The 15,056-nt window shown below is 50.0% G+C and overlaps 2 long non-coding RNA genes across 2 annotated transcripts; one reads left to right on the forward strand and one right to left on the reverse strand.

The window, feature by feature from the left end:
• Positions 1 to 2,344: 2,344 nt before the first annotated feature.
• Positions 2,345 to 4,971, reverse strand: LOC144315972 (uncharacterized). The gene is made up of 3 exons (XR_013381706.1): positions 4,649 to 4,971; positions 3,371 to 4,473; positions 2,345 to 3,270 (listed from the first exon to the last, which is right to left on the reverse strand). It is a non-coding gene; the product is annotated as an uncharacterized LOC144315972 (long non-coding RNA).
• On the forward strand, positions 4,668 to 14,985 carry LOC144315973 (uncharacterized). The gene is made up of 3 exons (XR_013381707.1): positions 4,668 to 5,851; positions 13,675 to 13,752; positions 14,750 to 14,985. It is a non-coding gene; the product is annotated as an uncharacterized LOC144315973 (long non-coding RNA).
• The last annotated feature ends 71 nt before the right edge of the window (positions 14,986 to 15,056 follow it).

Genomic DNA, 15,056 nt, shown 5'->3' on the forward strand with positions numbered 1-15,056 from the left:
CTGACCCCAGGGGCATGGGCTTGGAACCTGGTCTATCCCCCTGCTGACACTAGTGGAACCACCTGGCCACCCTCCCTCCTCACCCGTGTCGGGTGCTCACTTGGACCCTTGAAAAGGAAGCTGGCTGCCCATCTCCTCATCCAGAGATGGGCCCTCGGCCCCGGCAGGGAGGGGTGCCAGGGTGAGCACGGACTGGCTACCCCAAGGCCATCAGGTGGCTCTTCCTGCTGTCAGAGGCTTCTGCCATCTGCTCTGTCTGGGGTGGCCAGGTCCCACCAGGACATGCCTGCAGAGGTTGTCGAGGCCTCCGAGGACCTGGGCTGGGCCCTCTTTCTCCTCCTTGACTGTGTATATACTAGCTCCGCCAGATCAGGCCTTGACCACTCAACAGAGCCACTGTTGGAGCCTTCTGGGAAGATATATTTATGGCAAAATCTCGCTTCCTTCTGTTTTATGTATGACATTTCCCCACAAGGAAAAAAAAAAGGAGTTGGAATAACTACTATCATTATTCTTCCATTGCTTTTATTTTCCACCCCAGAACCATCTGTCATCAGAAGACAGTTTACTTTACACCTCTTGGGCTGATTTCCACATCCAGAGGACACTGGACAGGGGACAGCAGTGACCCCTGGATACCCCGCTGCAAGGGGCCAGGAGGGGCGGGAGAGCAGTGAGTCATCAGCCCTGAGGTCGCTCAGGAGAGAGCAGAGGTAGACGCAGGAGTGTGAACACCAGGGTGGACGGCCCCCGGGATGGTGAGAGGTTGTGTGCCAGGTGTCCCCTCCTGCATTGCTTCTCCCGCTTTGGTCCACTCGGGTGAAAACACAGTGAAGTTCCGCCATGGAAGGGGCACCATCTGTGACAGGAGGGGAAGCATCCATGGTGAACACTAGCACAAAATTGAGCTTCATCCTAAAGTGTGTGGGGTCCCTCATGGACCAAGAGAAAAGAGGGCCTGAGCTGGTACTGATTTGTTAGCCAACTTCGACCTTCTGTGCCATGCACGTGAGGACCCAGTGGGACCCCACATTGAGGCTGTCATAGGAGGCCCCAAGTGTGGGTCGGACTGGGGAAACGCGCCCATGTCCTCACACGCTCGATCTGCTTCATCAGACATCCAGCCATTGGACCGTGGATGTTACACGTCTGGGTTTCTGGGCTGATGCTAAGCCGAGGAACCTGACCTTGATTCTTCGTTTCAACTTGGGTGAGCTTCAACAAATGCATTGAGCTACAGTTTCAGGGAACCCAGATTGAGGACATTTCAGGCCTGGCAATTGGAACCCACGCTGTCCTTGCACTGTCCCCCTGACTGGAAGACTGGGGCTCTTCCCTGGCAGAGGGCCAGGCTAATCAGAACCTTGTTCTGTAACCCATGAGGAGCCCCTGGGGGGTGTTAGAAGCACAATAGCAAGGCCAGATCTGTGCTTCTGGAAGAGTGTGTGAGAGGTGAATTACAGTGGAGAGCTGCCATGGTCTGAATGTCGTGTCCCCCTAAAATTCATATGCTGAAAACCTAGCCCAAAGTGGTGTTGGGAGGTGGGGCCTTTGAGAGATGAGCAGTCTTGAAAGGAGGCCATCGTGGGGGCATTAGTGCCCATGCGAAAGAGACCCCAGAGAGCCCCCTCGCCCCTTCTGCCACATGAAGATACAGCAGGAAGAGCCATCTATGAACTACAATAGTCCTCACCAGATCTGCCCACCCCTTAACCTTGGACTTCCAACCTCCCAGAACTGTGAGAAGTAAATTTCCCCTGTTTATGTTGTAAGCCACTGTGTCTGTGGTATTGTGTCATAGCAGCCCAAACAGACCAAGGCAAGGGCCCGCTGGAGTGACCCAGATGGGAGGTGATGACGTCTGGCAGCAGGCGAGGGAGGAAGGTGCGGGCGTGGTGGGCAGGTGTAAGGTGATCAGGATGGAGAACGAGGAACATCTAATCAGGCCTCAGCCCACTGTCGCCTCCCTGCATAGGTCCTAGGGAAACATGCAGGGAACAGAAGCTGAGCAAGGAAGGGAATATACCCCTTCGGTGATTCCCCTCTCTTCATGTTGCCTTCCAACTGTGGGAAGGACCAGCTTTCCAGGTACCATTAGGGCAACGCCCTGGTCTCCCTCCAACCTGCCGACTCGGCCCCGGGAGACAGCACACACTGTGGTCTGCTGGTCCATGGTTCATGGTTTAGGGGAACTGGCATCTGCCTCTCTCACCATCTGGAGGCTGCCCTGGTCCAGAGTTGACTGTAAGGTAGGGGGGACCTACTCACTTCCAGGACAAGCCATGTTCTCCAATATCAGCTTTATCTATAACAGAGATGGCAATTCGATATCCATATGCCTTATTCCTCCTTTTTAAAAAATATTTTATTTATTTATTCATGAGAGACGCACAGAGAGAGGCAGAGAGACAGGCAGAGGGAGAAGCAGGCTCCCTCTGGGGAGCCCAATGCAGGACTCGATCCCAGGACCCTGGGATCACGACCTGAGTCGAAGGCAGATGCTCAACCACCGAGCCACCCAAGTGTCCCTGTCTGCATGCTGGCTCCTTTGAGGCTCAAGAGTAGAAGAAACGAACTCTCCTTTTCAGAGAATGCTTGTCAGCGCCAGCTTTCTCCTGGTATGAGCCTTAGGGAGGTGAGCCGGGAACCACATCCAGTGACAGGAAATTGATCATGCAGCCAGAAATGGAAAGTCTGTCTCAGGAGTGTCTTTCTGTCCTCCTTTTGCATGATTAAAAACTTTTAATATATACATAATTGTGTGCCTCCACCGGGGTGTGGTTAAAAGGGCAACGTCCAAGGGCCTAGCTCAAATACTAAATAAATGTCAACTGCGTTCCCCAGGAGCACCGGGAAGGATCAGCACCCTCGTGCCAGCATGACTGCAAGGAAGGGTCTTACCTGGGGATTTCACCTTGTTTGGGGAGGAAAGAGCCCAGCCACAACTGTCGCTAAGAGCTGTGTGGCTTCAGCAAGACACCTTGCAGGGGCCTCTCCATATCTGGACATGATGGGCTAACCAGGCTCCGTGGTCCCCACCCCAGTCTGTGCCTCAGAATTTCCTGGGGACCCTTAAAAACACAGAGTTGGGGCTCCAGGTCTGAAGACTTTGATTCACTGAGTCTGGGGTGAGAACCCAGGGGTCTTATTAATAAACAGCCTTTCGGGGCCGTACAGAGCAGGGGGCTTGTGAGGCTCAGGACTCCATTGTGACCAGCAGTGATGGGATCAGGATTGCTGCGGGGCTCTCAGCCTTGGGTCCTCAAGCATCTGAGAGAGAGAGCAAGAGTGAGACAACAGGAAACACCGGCTTCCTCCTTCTGGCGTCAGAGGAAATAAGTCAGGCCCGCCCCTGGGGATGCTCCCCTACCTGTAAGCCCCGCCAGGATCAGATGCACAGGTCTGGGTGGCAGGGTCTCTCTAGCTGGGGACTTCCTTGTCGAGAGCCTTGGAATAAATGTGGTTGTAGAGATTCAGGACACTAGTCGCTCCAGGGGGCTTGTAGGGCTGATTTCTCCACCCAGCCCCTGACCACACTTTGGGGAGGGGGGAAACAGGTGCTTCCCGCAGCTCCCTACGGAGGTGCTCTGCCCTTTCTGCAGCCTTCCCGCCACCAGCTCCCGTCTTCCTGGCCCTCCGCACAGCTGCCAGGGCCTGTTCCCTGATTCAGGAGAGAAATCCAGGCCTCTCTGGCTGGAGCTCCAGCCACGGCTCACTGGTCCAGGGCCACGGATCTGCAGGAGGAGTGCAGCCAGATCCACATAGCAGGCACGGCGGTGGGGGTGGGGGCTGGGGGGTGGTGACAAGCCAAGTCGGGATCTCTAAGGAGGGCTCAGCAGCCTGTCCTGGGCTGGGTGTCAGAGCAAGGTGGGGGTGGAGGAGCGCAGAGCACCACGCATTCAGAATCTGTGTCAGAGCATTCTTACACAGTGATCCCAGTCTTCTGTGGTGTTTGGAGGCACGCTCCCAGATGTCCGCATCACACTGGGCATAAGGGTGCAGGTGTGTGGCCACCGGGAGGTGCATCTAGCTGCTGTGTTCCTGGGAGACCAAACTGGGGACAAGTGAACACAGCTGGTTCCAGAAAACGTTGGGTACCCAGAAGGTTAGCAGAGGCTGACAGTGAGTGTTCTGGGGGTGCTCCGTCCGTCTCCCTGGCACTTCTCCAAAGAGCCACCTGCCCTGGCCTCCTGTGGCAGCTCCATCCCCAGACTGCTGGCTTGGCGGCACCCAGAAACACAACCCAGGTCTGGTTCAGGGTCCTGGGGTGCTCCCAAGTGCTCTCCGACTTGGACACAGGAGTCTTTCCGGGGAGGGTGGCTGGTCATGGGAAGGAGGGTGAAGTGATTCCGGATGCTCAGTTTTCTGTGGTATGATGGGAGCGTTCCTGTGCACCTCCTCTGATTCCCTTGGCCAGTCTCTGGTCAGTTTGACTCGCCAGGGCGATTTTTTGAGCGTCCTTGGCCAGAGCTGCTGCAAGGGGTCATGAGACTGTACTCACCAGGCTCTCCGGGAGGCAGGGCGGAGATCCCGCCTCCTCTCACAGATGGAAACACTGGGAGGTCATTTGACTCTTACAGAACAATCCCCCCCCCCCCCCCCCCCCCCCCCCCCCCCGTCCCCCCAAGACCGCTGATTTCCAGCTCACCACTGGAGACAGAGAGCGCATTCCAGGTCGGCTTTAGCAGTCACCAGGGAAACTGCCTAGTGACCGTGTCAGCAGCTGGGGGTGTGCTCTGCAGCGAACACCACACGGCATGCTGAGAAGCTGAACGCCAGATGACCTTGAGCCACTTCACTTGCGATTTCAAGTGTGCTGAAGACGAAGCCCATGCAGAGGGAGGGCGTGAAGAACGTGCAGCACCCAGATGAGTTCCTTGTGGGCGCCCAGGCCTGCAGCCCACGAGAGGCCCGAGGCCGGCTGTGGCCTCCCTGCCTCCTCTGCTTCTATGGGCATCTACGCAGTGGCCAGGAGGAACCTCCCACCACCCCAAGCAAACCCGCTGTCGTGGATGAAGGCCTTGTCACACTGGGACCGAGCAGATGGCCCACCACATCCATGACTGTCTCCCTACTGCTTCATCTTTGTGCTCAAATTTTCCCCTGTGGTCGATACCAGGGGCACACAGTCTCTTTTCCTAAAGAGAGAAAGAACTCCCAAAGTGAAAAAAATGAGGTCAATGGATATAGGAGTTTTTCTGACACTTGGCAAATTTCTTTCCAAAGTATGTGTGCCGTGTTATGACATCACCGTCAATGTGTGAGGAGTACCCAAGCCGCCCTGGCTCCGCTGGATATTCCTCTTTTAAAAGTATTTTTTGGATCCCTGGGTGGCACAGCGGTTTGGCCCAGGGCACGATCCTGGAGACCCGGGATCGAGTCCCATGTCGGGCTCCCGGCATGGAGCCTGCTTCTCCCTCTGCCTGTGTCTCTGCCTCTCTCTCTCTCTCTGTGTGACTATCATAAATAAATAAAAATTTTTAAAAAAAGTATTTTTCTAATTCAATAGTTACAAATGTGTGGCCTTATCAGTATTTCAAGCTGGATTCTTGGCCTACTAGTGATACTGAATATTTTTCCATGTTTGTTCACTGTTTTCCCATTTCTAACAGATTTTATTTATTTATTTGAGAGAGAAGGAGAGAGATAGCAAGAGAGAGCATGAATGGGGAGCAGAGGGAGAAGCAGACTTTGTGCTGAGCAGGGAGCCCAATGTGAGGCTCACTCCCAGGACCCTGAGATCATGACCTAAGCCGAAGGCAGATGCTTTACTGACTGAGCCACCCAGGCGCTCTGACTTCCCATTTCTAAATTGTGTTTTCTCACCCTTTGCCCACACATCTACTGGAAGGTCAGTGTGTTTTCTTGTCAATATGCCTGATGTTAATGCTTTGTGATGCTCACTATGTATGTATTAGGGGTTATAAAGCACAATTGGGTGTCCTACTCAGCTTTAATATGTCAGAGTGTGCCTGGGTGGCTCAATCAGTTAAATATCTGACTCTTGATTTCTGTTCAGGTCATGATATCAGGGTTTGTGTGATCAAACCCCACTTTGGGCTCCACCCTGAGCATGGAGCCTGCTGGGGATTCTCTTTCTCTCCCTCTGCCCCGCCCCGCCCCCACCCGCCCTGAGCACTCTAGCTAAAAAAAAAAAAAAAAAGATTTTAACATGTCAAGATGGGATCCTAGTTTTTCTTCTACAAACCTGCTGTACTTTCTCTGGTCACATTAGGTGATACTGCAATCCACCCTAGCCCAGAACCTGAGTCCTTCTGGATTCCTCTTGTTCCCTGATGCCACAAAACTCATCCACCGGCCAGGCTCCCTCCTCTGACCCTCCCCAACCACCCAGTCAGGGCCAGGCCCCTATCCCAATCACTATTCATCACAGAGCCCTATATTTTCTTCCTCAAAGCACTTACTACAATCAGAAATTCTTTCATTAGTTTGTAAATCTGCTCTGTACCTTTTCTAGATTCTGGAGTATAGAGCATAACCTCCATGAGGTCAGGTGCCATGGCTGCCAATCCATCATTACACATCCAGTGCCTCAAGCCGTGTCTGTCCCTCAGTGTGAGTTCAATGAATGAGTGAACAAACTTGGCCCCTGGAAGCCTATTTTAAAGATTTTACTTATTTATTGATATATGTATTTTAGGGAGGGAGAGAGCATGGGAGTGGGAGGGAGGGGCAGAGGGAGAGGGAGAGAGAGAATCCCAAGGAGACTCTGTGCCAAGCTCACAGCCTGGCCTGGAGCTTGATCTCACCACCATGAGATCATAATGTGAGACAAAATCAAGAGTCGGATGCTTGACCAACTGAGCCACCCAGCAGCCCCATGTAAGCCTATTTAAATTCATGTGGTTAAAAAAAAAAAGTTCATGTGGTGGAGAGCTCAGACAGAGGGTTCCAGCATTGGCTTTGGGGGCACATTCCAGATATAAAGCTCCACACCTTTCTGTATGATCTTGAGTGAGTTACTGGACATCTCTCTGCCTCAGTTTATTCACCTTTAAAAATGAGAACAATGGTACCACTTCCATAAGATTGGAAGATATACAAGATAATGTGGACAAAGTGCTTTAAAATTGAGACTTAGATGGTAAACTCTCAACAAATGTCAATCCTGGTCAACATTGCTTTATGATGTTCCCGTGTGGTTTCCAGGGTTAGTAGTTATTCCCTTCTTTTCATTAAAGCCTTAATTAATATTCATTTATATTTTATTTCAGTATCTATGATATATTTTTATTTATTTAAAAGATTGTTTTTCATCTATTTGACACAGAGAAGGAGAGAGAGCACAGGCAGGGAGAGCAGAAGAGGGAGAAGCAGACTCCTTGCTGAGCAGGGACCCCAATGAGGGGCTCAATCCCAGGACCCCAGGATCATGACCCGAGCTGAAGGCAGACACTTAACCGACTGAGCCACCAGGTGCTCCAATGATATACTTTAAAAATTATTTTAAAAAATGTTTACTCTTTAATTCATATGGAACTTACTTCAGCGAATTAAATAAAGTGAATTTTCAAATGCTATCGGTGGCATATGTTGACTCATCTGTCCCATCTGCTATGCTTTCTTTAGCACTCATTCAGTTTGTATATATAATAGGGCATTTTTCCTGGCTATCAGGTCTGTCCCCCAACCCCTCATGGGGTCGCCCTATTCCACTGAGCTCCTCAGGCTTCCTAACTATGTCTGTGCCTTGCAAGATTCAGGCATCCTCCCCAGATTGCAAAAACGTCACATCTGTTTGGGATGAGTGTTTGTTCTGGTTCCAGTCCCTCTCAAGACTGCTTGCCCATCTCACCCTTGGCTTCCCCAAGACACCAGTTTATCCTGGTGTAAATGCCTCCTTTTCACTTGAGCCAATTCAAACAGGTTTCTGCAGCTTGTGACCAAAAGAGTCCAAAAGTAAACTTCACCCTAATAATGTGCTTGAGGAACATCCCCAGCCAATGAGGCTGCTTTACTGCACCACGTGGAGATTAAAGTGCTGTCTCTAAAACGTCATCAGACAGTTATCGGCCAACAAGATCAGTGAAGGACAGGAAAGCCTTTGGGGCATGCACATGTCATGCCACACGCACCCACCCTGTGAGCACCTTGACCATGGTGGGTGCCCCAGCCCTGTGTCCCGGTGCTAAAGATTCAGGAGAATCCAGGAAGGCAGCTGTTGAGACACAGGAAATAATGTGTGTGCAAGTACTTGCAAAAACCATATTCAACATTTTTAAATATGTTTCGGGATCTGTGCTTTGAAAATATCAATATGGTTTCTCAGTCTATGAAGGTGATGAGCGTAGAGATGACTCTACACTCACCCTAGAGCGCAGCTGATCCTCCGCCCCTTCATTTTGTTTTAGAAATTCTTGACAGCTGCTTGGTTTTGCTAAGTACTTTATTCTTGCTTGGTTGAAGCGGGGAGGGTGTTTGTTGGCCATTTGACCATTTTTCTTAGACACTCGGTATGGGAAGAAAAGTGTATCATGGGAAGTGTGTTCTGGATTCTAGTTATGATTGGTTTGCTGTCCTTAGAGAAGGGAAGAGCTCCAAGGGAAGGGAAAAGATAGGCTGGCACATGGGAGCAGAAAATGTGTGGCGGGGCTCCTCAGGCAGAGGGAGGGAAGAGTGACTCAGTCTGATGCTCCATCTGGGCAGGAAAACCGGCCAAGCTTGCGCACTTCCCATCAGCCCTGCACCTGCTGGGATCTCCTGGCTGGAGCAGACTCTGTACGGTCACCTGGTGTCCCCAGCACAGGACACCCTGGGGCCTTTTTCCTATTCGGTCTGATGCCAGAGGGTGTGGCCATCTTCCAGTTACAGACAGAGCTAACAGCAGCCACTCTGCTCTCACTTGTGCTGTGCTTAAAGCACGGTGAAATGCTTGTACACAACAAAGAGATGGAGCATAAGCAAAGGGTCAAGTCCTTTTGATTTATCCCAAAATGATGGAAACCAATTTAGAATATGAAAACTCTGACCCTCTCGACTCCCCTTCTGTGCTGGTCTCACACTTACTGCTGGCCTGGGCCCTGCCCTTCCTTCATCTTTGCCACTCATCCATGGTATTTCTTGCAGGAAGCCTCCTGGGGTTGCCACATCCCCAATCCTTCCCCTTCCTCTGCTTCTTGGGAGAAGACTCTCCCAACGCCCACCACCGTGCATGCAGAGGGAACGTGAACGTGCAGACTATATGCTCAGACCATTGTAAACCCTGAGACTCTGAGCTAGAAGGAGAGAAGTATCCTCCTCTTCTGGGGTTCACCATTACTGGGTACTTCAGGTGAACCAGGGCAAGTAGTTTTGCTCTCTTCACTCTCCTTACCTAATTCAAAACAACCTCTACCAGCAGCTGATGTTATCAGGAAGCCCTGGTCCCCTTGTTTTTTGCCACCTGGCTATTCAAACATTCAGAGCAACAATTTACATACATCCTATTAGGAATCCTCCCAGATTCAAATGAGTTACTGCTAGAGGACATCTTTTTTCCATAACCTAGAGATTTGGTTGAAGATGATAGAGTCTTCCAGGAAAGAAAGGGCAAGTGATCTGCTTATGTTGGCAGCTGATACCTGCCCTGCCCTGTGGCTTAATGGTAGGTGAAGGCCAAATTCTCCACTGGCCAGATAATTTATCTCCAGAGTAAGTTTCCTGTGGCTCTCTCTGGTCTGGGGAGTGTGCCTAATGCCCCAGGAATTATCTGAGTGGGTCGTCCATGCCTGCCAGATACCTGAACACCAGTCTTGGGTTCCCTGATTCTAATAGGCCTGTGGATATGGCTCAGATGGCTCAGGAGAAACTGATTGATTTTAACAAACTGTGAGTCAGTGCGGCATGCGATTGACCATGCCAGGCCTTGAACATGGTTTCATAAGGGCGTTACTTTCCAACACTATTCCTGATTGCATTAGCGATATATTGCCGTGTAACAAACCATGCCAAGGCCTTGCAACTTCAGACAATAAAGATTTACTGTTTATTGTTCATGAGTCTATGGGTTGGCTGGGCTCAGCTGGGTGGTTCTTCTGCTCTGGGTCGGGTTGGCCTAGATCACCTGCTGCAATTGGCTGGCAACTTGGTAGGAATTAGAAGACCCAAGGTGGCTTCACTTGCATATCTAGCACCTTAGCTGGGGTCCCTCTCTACATGCAGACACCTGTCATTCAGCACTCTGGCCTGAGCTTATATGTAGTGACTGAACCCCAAGAGCCCAGAAGCAGGTACCATATGGTCTTGTAATGCCTGGGCCTAGACTGGCAGAGCACTTCAGCCATATTGTCCTGGTCAAATCAAGTTACAAAGACACTCTGGGTTTACTCATAGGGAGGGGAAACAGGCTCCACCTCTAGATGGGAGGAGCAGTGTGTGGTCTGGGGCTGGGAGGAATTGTTGGCATCATCTTTGAAAACAATTTACCACACTAGTCAAGGAAAGGAAGTCAACAGAGGGGTAGATTTTATGTGGTAACATACAAATTGCAATTTTTTTCAAGGTTGAACTGTCTCATGTGGTCCCCTTCCAGGGAGGGTGTCAAGCAGAAAATGTAGAACTCCACTTTTTTTACTACAGTATATTCTCATTAAAATCAAAGCCCTTCAAAGTGAGTCTATAGTGGCAGAAAGCACATCAGTAGTTTCCGGGAGCCAGGGGTGGGGAGGGAGGTTGACAGCAAAAGGGGAAAAGGAGACTTTTTGGGGTGATGGAAAATATTCTACATCTAGAGCATAGTGGTGGTTACACAGGTGTATACATTTGCCAAAACTCATTGAACCATATCCTTAAAACAGGTACATTTTATTGCATATAAATTATACCTCAATAGAACTGTTGAAAAAAAAAATCAAAGTTGACCTATGAGGACTGATCAGAAAGCCTGTGTTTGAAATGTGGTTAAACGAAGCTGGTGCTAGGAGTATACTCTATTTACAAACAATAGCAAATTCCTTCGGGGAGGGAAAGGAAGCTGGAGGCTAAAGGGGATGTTTTGTTCATTCCAAAGCAGGATATAGTTAACGTTACCATGTCCTCCTGCTGTGATTGTACTTAAAAACATTCGCTATCATTTGCAGAATGTTGAGTAGGTGATTCTTGGTATTTTATAGATTATTGAAGAGTGACTGCATCCTGCTTCCTGGGGTGCAGGAAGGGCTGGGGTCACCTCCAAGCAGAAACAAACAACAAAATGTGTGGGTCACTCCGTGTTAGACCATCTTGGAATTAAACTGGTGCCAGCATTGGGGAAAAGGAATTGGTGACCTTTGCATATCGCTCCAGGGACTTGCTAAGAACTTCAGGAGCCAGGATCCTGCAAAGCCGGGGATCCAAGGAAAGTCTGCACCTTGTTTGGATTCTGAGCGTCAAGGAGGGTTGTCTTGGAGAACCTGGAGATGAGGTGGGCGGATGGGTGCCTTGAGTTCCCGACTGCCAAATGCATCTCACCTGGGCTTGTGGAGACGGGGCCAAGGACTGCCAGGCTCTGAGATTCAGCTCCAGGGAAAGAGAGTGTCTGGGGTGAGCAGGAGAGGGAACAGTGTTTGGCTTTTCTTGAGGGGGCCAGAGGCTGGCCAAGAATGCCCATCAGAAAAGCTATGCAGTGGCTGCAGGACTGGGAAGGGATAGGGATCCTTGCTCCTGGGTGAACTGGGTGGGGATCAAGGAGTTCCTGGTTGGGAAAGGTGGCCCTGGGTCTCCTGGGCTTACTGCATATACCAAGTGGTGGGTTGGGCCCTGAGCTGGAGACCTTCTATAAAGAATCTTCTGTAAATGAAGATGTGTTTGGGAAAACAAGTGTTAAGTAGAAGTAGTGGAGGTGCCTGGGTGGCTCAGTTGGTTGAGCATCTGCCTTCAGTTCAGGTCGTGATCTCAGGGTCCTGGGATCGAGTGGGGCTCCCAGCTCAGCGGGGAGTCTGCTTCTCCCTCTGCCTCTGCTGCTCCCCCTGCTCATGCTCTCTCTCTGTCAAATAAATAAATAGCCTTTTAAAAAAAGAAGTTATTGTTCAGATGAAATTCGCTGTAGCCACATCTGCAATGATTGCAATTTATTACAACCTTGTCAGCAAAGCACAATTTTACATGGACCACTGATTCTTGTATCACGATGGGTGGTAATCTTGGTTACTATCAGAATTCTACTTGAACTTCTAACTTGTAGGGTCAGGCCCAGGCCAAACCCTCTCTGGGGTTAAACTTCTGACTATAATGAATAAAGCACGTGGGCCGTTAAGGAGGGGAGGCTGTGCCCAAGATGTCATTCTAGCTTTCCTCTCAAAAGGGCTCCCTGTGAGGGACTGGTTTTCCCCTAAGTATAACTGGCTTATCAGTTAGTGTCCTCATGTGCCCCCTCCCCCAATTAAAACACAACTGTTAAAATAAATTTCTTGGGAAATTATTCTGCTCAAGGGATGTTGGAAGAGTTCTGATCACATACATATCTTCATTATTAATTATTAATCATTAATTATTGGCAAGGTCTTCACTTTTACCCTTTTAGAGATTTTGGATTAGGGTGTTTTCCCCTCAGGCCAAAGGAATAAAAATATTGAAGGGTGGATTTAGGCATTTGTAATCCAAAAACCTCTCCTGGGGGAAAAAAAAAACAACCTCTTCTTAAAATATTTTGTAAGGAAAAAAAAAATCTTCCTGGGATTAGCATTCTTTCAGTGATGCCATATATAAAACCACTACTGTGCTTGCCCCTGTGAGATCCAAGAGAACACAAAGCATTCCCTGGAGGCTGTGGGATCCTTTTGAGCTGTGGGTTTGATTTTATAGTAGCTAAAACTGCCTTCCTGCATGTCCATGAACTATTTGTTACCCCTTCTTTAAATGCTTTTTAACTCTCAAAAGCCTCCGTGCAACATTTAATTTTCTGGTCAAGGCTCTGTGTTCAGGGTTTCCAGAGCATTCTTAGGAGCGAAGGCACAGTGTGAAGTCTCATTCCCAGAGACACTCACATAATACATCGGGTTTCCAAAGTGCTTATAAATTGTTGGTGGCTCCAAAACACCTAGGATGAATCCCGACAGCCCGGGGGGTGGGGGGATGATGACTTCAGGTGAAGCGGCCCTCATCTCTCTTACCCCTAACCGTGTCTCCTGAGCACGAGCTCCTGGGAGCAGAGGCGTAGGGAGGCTCGGCTCCCATCTGGGTGCCTCATCCACGAGAGCTCTCAGGCCCAGAAGTCAGGAACACCTCAGGCACTGTTCCCCAAACCGGACGTGGGGACTCCCTACCCCCCAGGGAAAGCAGCCCTGAAAGACGCTTCCAGCAGTTTCCTCACCGATGTCTGAGAACAGTGTGCCAGTGACCCGCGCCTCGCCCAGAGAGGCCTTTCTGCAGCCACAGAAACCCATGTAGAGCTTTCCCCTCTCTGGTGACCAGGGTCTCTCTCCTCAGCCACTCCAAGCATAAAGAGGACCAGCTGCTCTGGGCTGGCGGTGATGCTCTGCAGCTGTAATGAGCGTGAGCTCCAACACCTAGTCTGAGCAATTCTGTTGGTTGGAAAAGCTGAACACTTCACCTTCCAGCTGCTAAAATTGACAGGCTTCTGACGACCATGCCGTGAGGCGAGGTGGCAACCAGAGTCCTTAACTGCAAAGAAAAAAATCCACACTGCAAGGGTTAAGGAGCAAACCTATTAATCAAAGGACACCTTGTGGCTTGCAGAATCTTCCGGAAGGCCAGAAAATCAGGCCGGGAGACCCTACAGTGGGGAACAGCACCCAGATCATCTTCCCACCACTGGTGAGTGCAAGTGCCATTGGCACTTCAGAGACTCAGAGGGGACCCTGCCAGGAGAGCTCAGGGATTGCCCCCCTGAACCTAGGAGAGAATGCCTCCAGAGGCTTTCTCACCAAGATGCGTCTGATTGTTGGGCCCAGGTTACATGCTCATGTCCTAGCTGCAAGGGATCTTGGGAAATGTAGTTCTGGCTTTAAGGTGTCTCAAACTAGGGAAGGTTTTTCTAGAAAGGTCACTAAACATTCTTCACAGTCCCTCATTTTAGTCACTGTGGCCTGGAAACAGACATTACATATATTATTCATTTATTTTATATCCATGTGTTATTGGATATAATTCATTCCTTCAGTCATTTGAAATCTCTGTTGTTTCTTATTGCAGCTGTAGCAACCAATCACAAACACAGTGGATTAAAACAACACACGTTTATTATCTTATATTTCTGGAGGTCGGAGTTTTGAAATCAGTGTTGCTGGGATAAAATCCAGGGTTAGCAGGCTGGTGTTTCTCCCAGAGGCCCTAGGGGAGACTCTGTCTCCCCATCTTTGCCAGCTTCCAAAGACCACCCACTCTCCTTGGCACAGGGCGCCCCTCTCACTTCACTCTATCCTCTGGCCACCACGGTATGTCTCCTACCACCCTGGTCCTTCTTGTCCTGCCTCTAGTGACTCTTGTGATTCCATCAGCCCCACCCAGATTATCTCCCCACCTCAAAGTCCGTAATGTAATCATATCTGCAAAGTCCTTTTATACCAGGTTAGGTAAGTAGTTATAGGTTTGGGGGTTGTTCATCACCCTACCAAATCCTACGAGGCCAGCAGGCTGTCCACCAAAAGACCTTTGGGAGCAGAGTGAATTTCCTCTGGTTGGGGATCCAGTGTCCATCCATGCCGTGCCACAGAACCAATCAGATTTGGAGATTGTGGCTCAGGACCATCAGACACCCAGGACATTGTTGAATGTTCTTTATTCATTCATAGCTGGCCCTATTCCTTTGCAGGGGGTGTCAGGAGGTCCGCCTGGTTTCTGAATGTCTGGGTTCCAAGAGAAGGCTGTTTGGTGAACATGAACTCAAGCAACCAGTGGTGGATCCCTATTGCCATCCCACAGACCAAGCCATCTCACCTGGACCATCCTGACAGCCTCCTAATGGCCCTTCCTTGTCCCTGGTCCTGGTCCCCTTGCACTGAGTACTCCTCCTTGCAGCCAGACTGTTCTTTTCCAGATAAAATCTGATCACACTGCTCCCTTGTTTAAAGCACTTGAGGTACAATTAGAGTTAGGATAGAGCCTGTGTGAGTCCAGAT

Source organism: Canis aureus, chromosome 6 (assembly GCF_053574225.1).
Source record: "Canis aureus isolate CA01 chromosome 6, VMU_Caureus_v.1.0, whole genome shotgun sequence".
Taxonomy (NCBI): Eukaryota; Metazoa; Chordata; class Mammalia; order Carnivora; family Canidae; genus Canis; species Canis aureus.